The sequence below is a fragment of the Babylonia areolata genome, chromosome 24 (genome assembly GCF_041734735.1).
Source record: "Babylonia areolata isolate BAREFJ2019XMU chromosome 24, ASM4173473v1, whole genome shotgun sequence".
Taxonomy (NCBI): domain Eukaryota; kingdom Metazoa; phylum Mollusca; class Gastropoda; order Neogastropoda; family Buccinidae; genus Babylonia; species Babylonia areolata.
The window spans coordinates 37,714,900-37,727,263 of NC_134899.1; the positions used below are offsets into that span (position 1 = coordinate 37,714,900).

At 46.5% G+C, this 12,364-nt stretch overlaps 1 protein-coding gene across 1 annotated transcript in view; it reads right to left on the reverse strand.

Moving 5' to 3' along the window:
- Window positions 1-8,820, reverse strand: part of LOC143298630 (uncharacterized) — a 202,836-nt gene extending 194,016 nt beyond the window's left edge. The window contains exon 1 of the mRNA XM_076611510.1: window positions 8,744-8,820. The gene's annotated coding sequence lies outside the window, so the exon portion shown is untranslated. The remainder of the gene's footprint in view (window positions 1-8,743) is intronic.
- Between the last annotated feature and the right edge of the window lie 3,544 nt (window positions 8,821-12,364).

The following is a 12,364-nucleotide window of genomic DNA, read 5'->3' on the forward strand; positions in this document are numbered from 1 at the left end:
CAGAAATGGGCGAATCATGATGTCGTCACCAACTCGGTTTGTATGCGTTGAGTTGGTTGATGGCAACTTCTTCTTCCACGTTCCCCAGGTCATGCTGTCAGATGGTCCATCCGGTCTGCAGCGCGAAGTCCGCCGCCCTCTACAGTGCAGCAGGTGGTGGTCCCCAGATAAGAGCTTCTCGTGGAGTACCACCAAACAGGGCCAGGATGTCCTCTTCAGTGCACCAAACGTTGGGCAGAATTGAAGCAATGGATCTGGTACCTGCGAACCCGTGCCGCATGGGCGGGCATTCATCAGAAGGGGACAGTCTCAGTCTGTAGTAGAGGTGGGAAAGGAGCCTACAACGTCCAGTTATCCGGGTCAGGGTGGGAAGAGGACTACTTGCTGTGCTCTGTTTCATGACCAGACAGCATCCTCCTCCGATCCAGCTTGGTGTTTGTTTCAGGATTGTTCGTGTTTCTCTGTTTGTGTGTGTGTGTGTGTGTGTGTGTGCCGTGGAAGCTGCGATACGTAGACTAGAAATGAGTGTGTGGAGGAGGGGGGTAGAGGAGGTGCAAGGTAATGTGTGTGTGTGTGTGTGTGTGTGTGTGTGTGTGTGTTGGAGCTCATGTACGTTTATATGTATTTGACTGTGCTTTCATATCTGTGAAACTGCATGTTTGGTGCATTTCTGTTACGCATGTGTGGGTGTATGTGTGAATGTGTGTCTTCATGTTTTACATTTATTCGCTTATTTATCACCATTGTTGTCTTATTTATTTATTTATTTATTTTTTTATTATTATCATTTTATTAGTATTATTATTATTATTATTACTAACTTTTTCTATATTATAATTATTATTTATTTATTTATTTATGTCAGCTTATCTATTATTTATTCCCCCGGTTTTTTTTTTGGTTTTTTTTTCTCAAGGCCTGACTAAGCGCGTTGGGTTACGCTGCTGGTCAGGCATCTGCTTGGCAGATGTGGTGTAGCGTATATGGTTTTGTCCGAACGCAGTGACGCCTCCTTGAGCTACTGAAACTGAAAACTGAAACTCGTGTTTCTCTATAGAAGATAGGTTGATGACAACAATGTTTGAGACTAGAGGTAACGCGTCCGCCTAGGAAGCGAGAGAATCTGTGCGCGCTGGTTCGAATCACGGCACAGCCCCCGAAATTTTCTCCCCCTCCACTAGACCTTGAGTGGTGGACTGGACGCTAGTCATTCGGATGAGACGATAAACCGAGGTCCCGTGTGCAGCATGCACTTAGCGCACGTAAAAGAACCCACGGCAACAAAAGGGTTGTTCCTGGCAAAATTCTGTAGAAAAATCCACTTCAACAGGAAATACAAATAAAACTGCACACAGGAAAAAATACAAAAAAAAATAGGTGGCGTTGTAGTATGGCGACGCGCTTTCCCTGGGGAGAGCAGCCCGAATTTCACACAGAGAAATCTGTTGGGATAAAGAGAAATCCAAATACAAAAATAAACTTGGAAATGATGAGAGTAACACCGTGCTAGTGTGATGAAAAAGAACCCTCGGCACCGACTCGTAATTAATGAGTCAGTCCGCGAGGCTGGTTGATGACAACAACCTTTGATGCAGACTTGTAATTAGTGAGACCTCCCTACCTCTGTAGCTACAGAACTGGCACCTGCAAGAAACCTGGGAGACGGTATCAGCTCTTTACTTCAGGGACGCCTGATGAACTAAACAGGGAGGGTGTGTTTATTATTATTCGCGTCCAGACAACGTCGTGTGATGTGTTTGTTTGTGGTGTCTGAGAGAGATGAAAGGGAAGGGAGGAGAACACATCCATGTAGTGTTATTCAGCACGTGTTTGTATCAGGGGCAGAGATAGAGAGAAGGAGAGAGAGGGAGAGAGAGCGAGAGAGAGAGAGAGAGAGAGAGAGAGAGAGAGATAGGGAGGTTGATCGAGGAGGGGAAGGAGGGGGAGAAAGGTGGGCGGTGAGCGAGAGAGTGAGTGAGAGAGAGAGAGAGAGAGAGCAGAGGGTGAAAGAGAGAGAAAGAGAGAGAGAGAGACAGACAGACAGACAGACAGACAGAGAAAGACAGAAGAGAGACCCCACAAACACACACGAAAGAGAGAAGGGTGAAAGAAAGAAAGAAACAGAAAGACAGAATGAAAGAAATAAAGAAAAAAGAAAAAAAAGATCGCTGAACAGATTGGAGAAGTAAAAAAAACCAAAACAACAACGTTGGATGGCGAAATGTCAAAATGTTCATTTGTATCTTTTCTTCGGAGGTTTCTTCCCTCGGGATGTTCCTTGATGATGATAAAGCGCGCAAGTGTGTGTGTGTGTGTGTGTGTGTGTGTGTGTGTGTCTGTGTGTGTCTGTGCGTCTCTCTCTGTGTGTGTAGGGGGCGGGGGGGTTCGTGTGTATGTGTGTACGTGCTAGTGCTTCTCTCTCTCTCTCTCTCTCTCTCTCTCTCTCTACTCTATCTTTACACACCTCTCTCTATCACTCTTTTGTCTCACTCTCTTTCAGCGGATGCCTTGATATTGGCAACATCATCCCCCCCCACCCCCCGCACACACCACATCCGCTCACACTCACACACACACACACGCACGCACACACACACACAAACACACACACTCACACACACACGCACACACACAGACACACAGACACACACAGACACACACACACACAGACACACACACACACACACACACACACACACACACACACATTTTCTCCGAATAAACCTCTAGTCAGAACACAGGTTCATTACATCAAACACAGAGCATCCAACTTCAGGCAATTATGTCTTGTGATTAAACCTGCCCACATGTACACCACAACACACACCCTCCTTCCCAAGACTTATTGCCTCCTCTTCCCATCACGTTATACAAGGATGACGTTTAAAATCACACACACACACACACACACACACACACACACACACACACCACACAAATGCACGCAATCACCCGCACACATCCACATAATCATTTTGACAAGCACTCTCTTAGCTATGTTATGGGCCATGAATTTACGTGTGGCTGTGGATGGATGGCTGTTCAGGATGTGTGGTGCTAGTGCCCGAGCTGTGCTAAGTGCAGCGTGTTTTATCTTCATTTCGCAAGATTGTGTGTTGTGTAAGAAATGCCTGAACTCAAATTTTGCAGCTTCGCTGACTCTTTAAAAATAATGAAAGAGCTAAATGAATAGATTAGATAACTGGATACACGCAGAGACAGACAGACAGACAGATACACACACACACACACACACACACACACACACACAGAGCCACACACACACATATATATGTATCTGTATATATATATATATACATTATATATTTATCTATATACCACACACATATAGATATATCAGAGAGAGAGAGGTGCTACATACACACACAGACACAGACACAAACACACACACACACACACACATATATATATATATATATATATATATATATATATATATATATATATATACATATATATATATATACATACATATATATATATATATATACCACACATATATAGATATCACAGAGAGAGAGAGAGAGAGAGAGAGAGAGAGAGAGATGCTACACACACACACACACACACACACACACACACACACACACACACACACACACACACACACACACACACACACAGAGTTTTCAAACGAACACCTCTCCAATTAAAACCCCATGGGGAGCCAAAAAAAAAAAAGCAGATGGGGGGGAGGACAGGGTCAAAGAACAGGAGGACAATTAGAGAGGGTGGAAGAGGGTGTTTGGATGGGGGTAGAGGAGAGGAGGAAGAGGGGAGGGGTTGGGGGGGAAAGGGGATGGAGGAGGGTGGGTGGGTGGAGGTGGGTGGGGACGGGTTGGCTGCACTCACTGCCACGAGAGGCGAGTCACCGGCCCCTGACCAAAGCAACAGTGATGGCCCTTGACATTCAAAGGTTCCCCCCCGGTGGGAAATGAAATTAGAGAAAGAGGGTGAGAGAGAGAGAGGGGGGAGACAGGCGGTAGAGAGGGAAAGAGAGAGAGAGAGAGGGAAAGAGAGGGAGAGAGAGGGATGAAGTCAGGGGTAGAAAGGGAAAGAGAGAGAGGGGGGGAGGAAGACAGTGGGTAGAGAGGGAAAGAGAGAGAGGGGGAAATAGATTGAGAGAGAGGGAGAGAGAGAGGGGGTAGAGAGAGAAAGAGAGAGAGGGGGAAAGAGAGAGAGAGGGAAAGTGAGAGAGGGAAAAAGAGAGAGAGGGGGGAAGAGAGGTGAGAGACAGAGGAGAGAGAGATGGGGGGGGGGGGGGAGACGAGGGAGAGCGCGAGAGAAACATAATAGAGTGACCGAGAGAGAGGGGGTTGGGGAGAGAGAGCGGGCGAGGAGAGAGTGAGGTGGGGGGGGGGGGGGGGGGTGGCAGAGAAAGAGAGGTGAGACAGAGGAGAGAGAGATGGGAGAGAGAGAGGGAAGGGAGAGCGCGAGAGAAACATATAGTGAAAGAGAGAGAGAGGGGGGTGAGAGTGGGAGGAGAGAGTGAGGAAGAGAAAGGGAAAGAAAGAGAGAGAGAGAGAGAGAGAGATAGGGGGGACATAGGGTGGAAGAAAGAGGGACATAGGGTGAAAGAGAGAGTGAGAGCGAACGAGAGAGAGAGAGAGAGAGAGAGAGAGAGAAGGTGAAGGGGAGAGAGAGAGAGAGAGAGAGAGAGAGAGAGAGAGAGAGAGAGAGAGGGAATAGCTGGGAGAAAGAGATGGTCAGTCCCTTGGGATGCAAAGGTCAGTATCTTCTGTCCTGAAAAGGTCAGCGGAGGCATTCACCCTGTCGCTGTATGGGGGCGAAGGGGCGGGGGGAGTGTGGTTTGGTTTAGAGAGGTCGGGAGGGGATGGGGGGGGGGGGGGGGGGGGCGCGGATGAGTGATGGCGAGCGGGGAAAAACGGTGGACAGAGAAGACAGATATGCACGTGCCAGCGCCTCCTTTACACAGTGATATAACATGTGTGTATACACACACACCCACACCAGCGCACGCACTCACAAACAAAACACATACACACACACACGCACACAAGCACACACACACACGCACACACACACGCACGCACGCACACGCATACACACACACGCACAAACACGCGCGCGAGTACACACACGTATGCGCCCGCGCGCGCAGGCGCGCACACACACACACACATTGATAAAAAAAAATGAGATGAAACTTGCCATAGAAGGATCATAGAAGGAGAGGGAGAGAAGGAAGAGAGAGAGACAGAGAGACAGAGAGAGACGGAGAGAGAGAGAGAGTTAGGTGAGAGACAGAAACAGATGTCTTAGTGAGATAGACCTATGGAAAACGTGTACACCAATTTACTGACAAATTCCATTTTGATAATTGTCTGGCACATTGTCATGCCTCGGTGCCAGTGATAACATTTTTGACATATAAACTTATACCTACAGCGTCTATAAAAAAAAAAAAATCAGTCTGAGCCACGAGCTTACCTCTATAAAGAAAAAAAATCAGTCTGAACCACGAGCTTACCTTCATGGTTGACGTAGCGTTAAAACAACAGCTAAGTAACCTACTAATATAGCTGTATGGATTTAAAAAAAAAATATAATACTATTGTGACATTTTCAGTCATAATTATACGTGGCAAGATACTTGAAGCAGTTTTCAATTATTGTGGTCATGATGTTGTCGTAGTTGTTGTTTTTCACACACATTATATGAAGAGGAACAGGGAAAAAAAAAGTTCAGCGAAAGTTGGAATTGATGTCTTGGCATTTCTAGCATTTTCAACTCCGCCCCCATCCCCCCCCGCCAAAAAAAACTTTTTGTGGTACACCCCCCCCCCGAACCCCTCCCCCTATTCTCCACCCCCATCCACACACACACACACACACACAAACACACACGCACACACACACACACACACACACACACACACACACACGCACGCACGCACGCACACACAGCACACATACAAACACAGACAAATTAAAAAACACACAACACACACATAAATACACAGAAATACAGAAACACACACAGATACACGCACGCACACAGACACAGACAAAGACAGAAGAAATAAAGAGAGAGAGAGAGAGAGAGAGAGAGAGAGAGAGAGAGAGAGAGAGAGAGAGAGACAGAGTGAGAGAGAGAGAAAGAGTGTGAGAGAAACAGAGACAGAGAAACAGAGACAGACAGACAGACAGACACACACACACACAGAGACAGAGAGAGAGAGAGAGAGAGAGAGAGAGAACAAAAACCCTCCCCACAGTAATCTCACGCAGCTTCCCCACAACGGAAACCTTTCGGCAGCCGGAACGTCAACACCGCACCATCGTGTAACCACCACCACCACCAACAATATAAATCATAAGGCACAAAGCCACTTTTCCTCAGGACCGGATCCGTCACCTTTGGCCCCTCAGTCCTCAGAAAGACGAGAGAGTGGCGCTAATTAAGGCGGTTCACAATCGTCTTCTGCAAGGTGCAGCAGAATCAGCTCACTGACGAGGAAATTCAATCCCATTCCACTGGTGGTCTTGATTACCGATTCCCCCTTCCCTCTTCCCTCCCTCTTTTTACGACCCCCTACCTCCCCCGCCCCCTGCCTTGCCCCCCCCCCCCTACCTCCAGCCTTTCCCTGCATCTCCAACGTCCTCCAGTGAAATCGCTACTGGATCCATAACGCCCTCTCCCACCCCGCTCCCCCCCCCCCCCACGCCCCCCTCCTTCCTCCCTACAGAGATCTATAACTAAAGGAAGAAAATTATTAATCAGTCCGAGCTATTTGGGAGAGAGAGAGAGAGAGAGAGAGAGAGAGAGAGAGAGAGAGAAGAAAGTGTGTTGATGTAAAGGGGCAGTGACTTCCTGTCACCCGCCCAAGTCTTTAAGATCAGAGTGGATTCTCCTCCCGGCCTTCATCCTCTGGGCAGTTACTGAGGGGGACGAAATGATTACAGCAAAACGTCTGGACATTGTTCAGTCTTGCCCTGTCCTGGGAGTGTTGCTTGAAAGCGATTACTGCTGGTTGGCTGATTGCAAGAGAGAGAGAGAGGGAGAGAGAGAGATAGAGAGACAGAGACAGACAGAGACAGAGAGAGAGAGAGAGAGAGAGGGTGAAATTAATGATTGATCCTTGGGGATATCGTTTCTGGTGGGATGCGTTCTTTCAACAGCGTTGATAGAACCATTTTCCGTCATCACAATGTGCATGCAAGTTGTCAGCTGATGAGAGACGTATTCAGGAACCCCAGGGGCTGCGATGCATGGGTGGGTGATTTTTTTTTTTTTTTTTTTTTTTTTTTTTTTTTTTTTGCAGCGCTAAGATTGCTTAGCGTCTTCTTCTGGAACGTTCGCAGCTCCACGGTAATTCTGTAGACTTGGCAAGATTAGACCACTGTCTCCCAGAGCAACAGTCTAACACCCCCGCCCCCACCAACACACACTCACATACGCAAACCCACAAACACACACACACTGGCACGCTCACAGACACACACAAAAAAACAACAACAACACACACACACACACACACACACACACACACACACACACACACACACACACACACACACACACACACACACGCACACACACACACACACACACACACACACACACACACACACGCACGATCGAAGAAAGATGGAGCTGAGCAGCACTAATTGGAGCTGCCCGCATCGTTTCTGCGAAGCGCACATTTGGCCACTGAGCAGGAAATCCAATCCCGTCCAATCGTCTTGATTAGTGGATAACCTCCCCCCTCCTTCCCCCCCCCCCCCCCCGACCCCCACCATCTCTCGTCCCCACTCTATCCCTCCTCCATAGTACCCTTCACCATTCCCACAACCCCCGTCCCTAAAAAAGGAAAGAAAGAAAAAAAGAAAAAAAAAAAAAAAAAAGAACAAGAAAAAACGAAACCGTTCCCCTACACCCAGTCTTTCTTGAAAAGTTAAGTGTGTAAAAAGTACAATGGTTCAATGCCTTCCTTTTACCTACTACCTTTTATTCATATTTTATTTCACTTACTTACTTGACTTTTTTGGTTTGATTATATTCTTTCTTTATTTATTTTTTTTCCCATTTGATGTTTATGTTTTTCACAAACTCAGGGTAGACTCTCAAAATCTGGGCACCAGAAAGTTGCACGATACACTACGATACGATGCAATGTGATATGCTACAATACGATACGATACGATACGATACAATACAACATAATATAATCCAATAACGTGACAATGCGATACAATACAATACAATACATCACATCACAATACAATACAATACGATACAATCCAATGCAATACGATTCAATACAATACAATACGATTCAATACAATACAATACGATACAATCCAATCCAATACGATTCAGTACAATACAATACAACGCAACACAATACAATACAATACGATATAATACAACACAACACAACACAATACAATATACCCTACGATACAATACAATACAATAAAATAAATAAATACAATACAATACGAAACTATACAATACCATACGATGCAATACGAAACGATACAATACAATACAATACGATACACTGAATACCATACGATACAATGGGATATGATAAAATACTATACAATACATTGTAATACGATACGATACGATACAATACAATACAATACGATACCATACGATACCATACGATACATTACAATCTTTCGGAAACGAAGCTGCCAGCTGGCACAGTGAACTGTGTAACAAACAACCTCAAAGCATCTTCTTACTCACAGAGCGGCCCATTCACTTTCCTCCCTCAGTGATTGCAGCAGCAGAGCAGCAAAACTGGAGTGGGCTGTCTCTCTCATTTCTGCAAGGTGCGTTGTCTGCCACAAAAAGACAAGACAGAACAAAACGAATTTATTTTAAAATAAATAAATAAATAAATAAATAAAAATCTCAGAGTGTACATGAATAAAAACTTGAACACACACACACACACACACACACACACACACACACACACACACACACACACTGAAATTCTTACAATCGTCTTAATTACACTCGTTCTCCACCATCCCCCCACGCCCCAAAAAACCCTTTTCCCTATCTCTTACTCTCTGTCTCTGTCTGTCTCTGCATCAGTATCCCTGTCTATGTGTGTGTGTGTGTGTGTGTGTGTGTGTGTGTGTGTGTGTGTGTGTGTGTGTGTGTGTGTGTGTGTGAATAGAATAGATTTTATTGTCATGAAGCCGTAAGGTTGTGTGTGTGTGTGTGTGTGTGTGTGTGTGTGTGTGTGTGTGTGTGTGTGTGTGTGTGTGTGTGTGTGTGTGTGTGTGAATAGAATAGAATAGAATAGATTTTATTGTCATGAAGCCGTAAGGTTTATAAGACACAAGTGCAATGGTAAATAAATGAATGAATGAAAAAACACACAATTAATCAATCAGTTAATGCAGTAAATTGCAGCAGCATTCATAAACAAGTTTTCCTAATCTTGTTTGTATATATTCATCATCTGTTAGCATCACCTGACTGGGAATATTTCCTGTGTTACACTTGTTGTGTGTGTGTGTGTGTGTGTGTGTGTGTGTGTGTGTGTGTGTGTGTGTGTGTGTGTGTGTCCTGCACAGGTTAAAAAAAAAAGGCACAGTACCCCCCTGCCACATGGACTTTTTAAGCTAATGACAAAGTACCAAAGTGTCGCTTATCTCTTAGTAGTTGGCTTCTCAGTTATGTTTTTCCTTTCTGTTCCATTTTATCTGTTTTGCACCATTTTTGTTCTGATTTGCAGCGACTATGTCACTAGAGCTTTACAGCTGATGGCATTAAACATTTTCAGTGTTCAGTGTTCTCTCCTGCGCAGGCACCCGTCTGCCTACAGAAAGACAGAGAGAGAGAGAGAGTGTGTGTGTGTGTGCGTGTGTGTGTGTGTGTTTACATAAGGGCCAGTGGCCTCCCTTTACCTTTGCTCCTCCAGTCAAGAAGAGCAGTGTGGACTCTCGGCATCTCATCAGCCGTGAATTTGGGGCAGAGACTGGTCTGCAGCCAAACGGCCGGGTAATAATAATACCCTCTCCTGTTCAGGTGCCACTTGGAAGGTGTTAATGTCTGGGCGCTGTGGAGGGAAGATCAATAATGAACCCGAAGGGTGACTTTGTTTGGGTATGTGTGGGGAGGGGGGGGGGGGGGGGGGCAGAGGGGAGGGAGCACGTGAGGTGGAGGTGATAGGGGGCTGGGGGGCAACGTGGGGGCAAGGGTGGGTGTGATAAGATCGGTACGGAGGGAGGTGTGTGTGTGGGGGTTGGAGGTGTAAAGAGGACGCGTGCAGAGCTGTTAGCCTAAAAGTACATGAATACCATACAGTCATTCGGATGAGACGATAAACCGAGGTCCCGTGTGCAGCACGCACTTAGCGCACGTAAAAGAACCCACGGCAACAAAATGATTGTTCCTGGCAAAATTCTGTAGAAAGATCCACGTCAACTGGAAAAACAAATTAAACTGCACGCAGGAAAAAAAAGGGTGGCGCTGTAGTATAGCGACGCGCTCTCCCTGGGGAGAGCAGCCGAATTTCACACAGAGAAATCTGTTGTGATAAAAAGAAATACAAAATACAAAATACAAAGTACAAAGTACAGTGACTCTGTCTGTCCGTTTTAACAAACGTGCAAATCGTCACTTAGAACCATAGAAGTGAGGGGATGAGGAAGAGGGTGTGGGGGAGTTTGAAAGAATGAGGCGGGGGGAGGGGAGGGGGGGGGGGGGGTTAAAGGAAGAGGAACACACGGGTCGCGTGAAGTGGAGAGGGGAGACTGGCATTTTAGAGCGAGGTGTGCGGTGGTGATTGTTTTATGTCACAACGTCTTGAAATAATACACTCGTCTTCATTCTTCTTCTTCTTCTTGAGACAACTATAAAAGATGATTATTATGACACACACACACACACACACACACACACACACACACACACACACACACACAAAGAAAACAAAAATCGCTGTCTGGAAGACTGAAAGAGACAAGTTGAGGAAACATCCTTGAAGAAGTTTGTCGGGGGAAGAAAGATGTTGCGTGGTTAATGCATTAGTACCTTCTGTCCCGTTCACACACACAAGAAAAAAAAAACAAATAAAAAAACCAACAACCCTCAACGAGATTGTGCTAGTAAAGCTAGTGTTTTTAAACACTCTGAGAGAAAACCACGATAATGATAAGTGGACGTAATCATTCAAAGTCCTAAGTCCCATTCCACTAATGCAAAAATGTACATCATTTTATCAAAAAGCATTCATAAACTGACGGAAATCCCACACAACCTATCATGTTGCGCACATCGTCTTTACAGGCATATTTCCGGTCAGTCGATCAAAGCTACACTTTTGGCACAATTAAAATGGTTCAAACGATTTCACCATTAGGCACACGGGGGCTGCTTTCTTCTCAAGAGCGCGGTAACTCCCGGCTCTGTCTCAGTCTCAGTCTCGGGAAGTTGGGAGGCAGGGCAGCGCTAATTAAGGCTGCCCGGATCGTTTCTGCGAGGTGCACAATCAGCCACCGAAGAGGAAATGCAATCCACGTCCCGTCCAATCGTCTTGATTAACGCCCCTTCCCCCTCCCCCTCCTCTACAACCCTCCCCCCTCCCCTCCACCCTCTCCCTCCTCCTCCTCTCTACTCCTCTCTCTCCCCCTCCATGCAACGTCTCTGCCCCCGAAAAGGTAGTAAGTGTGTTTACGTAGTAAGGAGTTGGTAGCAGTGGCTTCCCTTTACACAACCCAAACCCGATGAGAGTGGCTTCCCTTAACCTCCCCCCCCCCCTCCGCCCACTCGCCGCCCCCCCCCCCTCACACCCCACCCCCACTACAGCCCAGATTAGTGGCTTTCTCCATTATCATCATCGGCAATGACTGGAGAGAGAGAGGGAGAGAGAGAGGGAGAGAGAGAGAGAGGGTGACAGAAAGGAGAGGGTGAGAGAAAGAAGGATGGACGGAAGGGGAGAGAGAGAGAGAGAGAGAGAGAGAGAGAGAGAGAGAGAGAGGAGGGTGACAGAAAGGAGAGGGTGAGAGAAAGAAGGATGGACGGAAGGGGAGAGAGAGAGAGAGAGAGAGAGAGAGAGAGAGAGAGGAGGGTGACAGAAAGGAGAGGGTGAGAGAAAGAAGGATGGACGGAAGGGGAGAGAGAGAGAGAGAGAGAGAGAGAGAGAGAGAGAGAGAGAGAGAGAGGAGGGTGACAGAAAGGAGAGGGTGAGAGAAAGAAGGATGGACGGAAGGGGTGAGAGAGAGAGAGCGAGAGAGAGAGAGAGAGAGAGAGAGAGGAGGGTGACAGAAAGGAGAGGGTGAGAGAAAGAAGGATGGACGGAAGGGGAGAGAGAGAGAGAGAGAGAGAGAGAGAGAGAGAGAGAGAGGA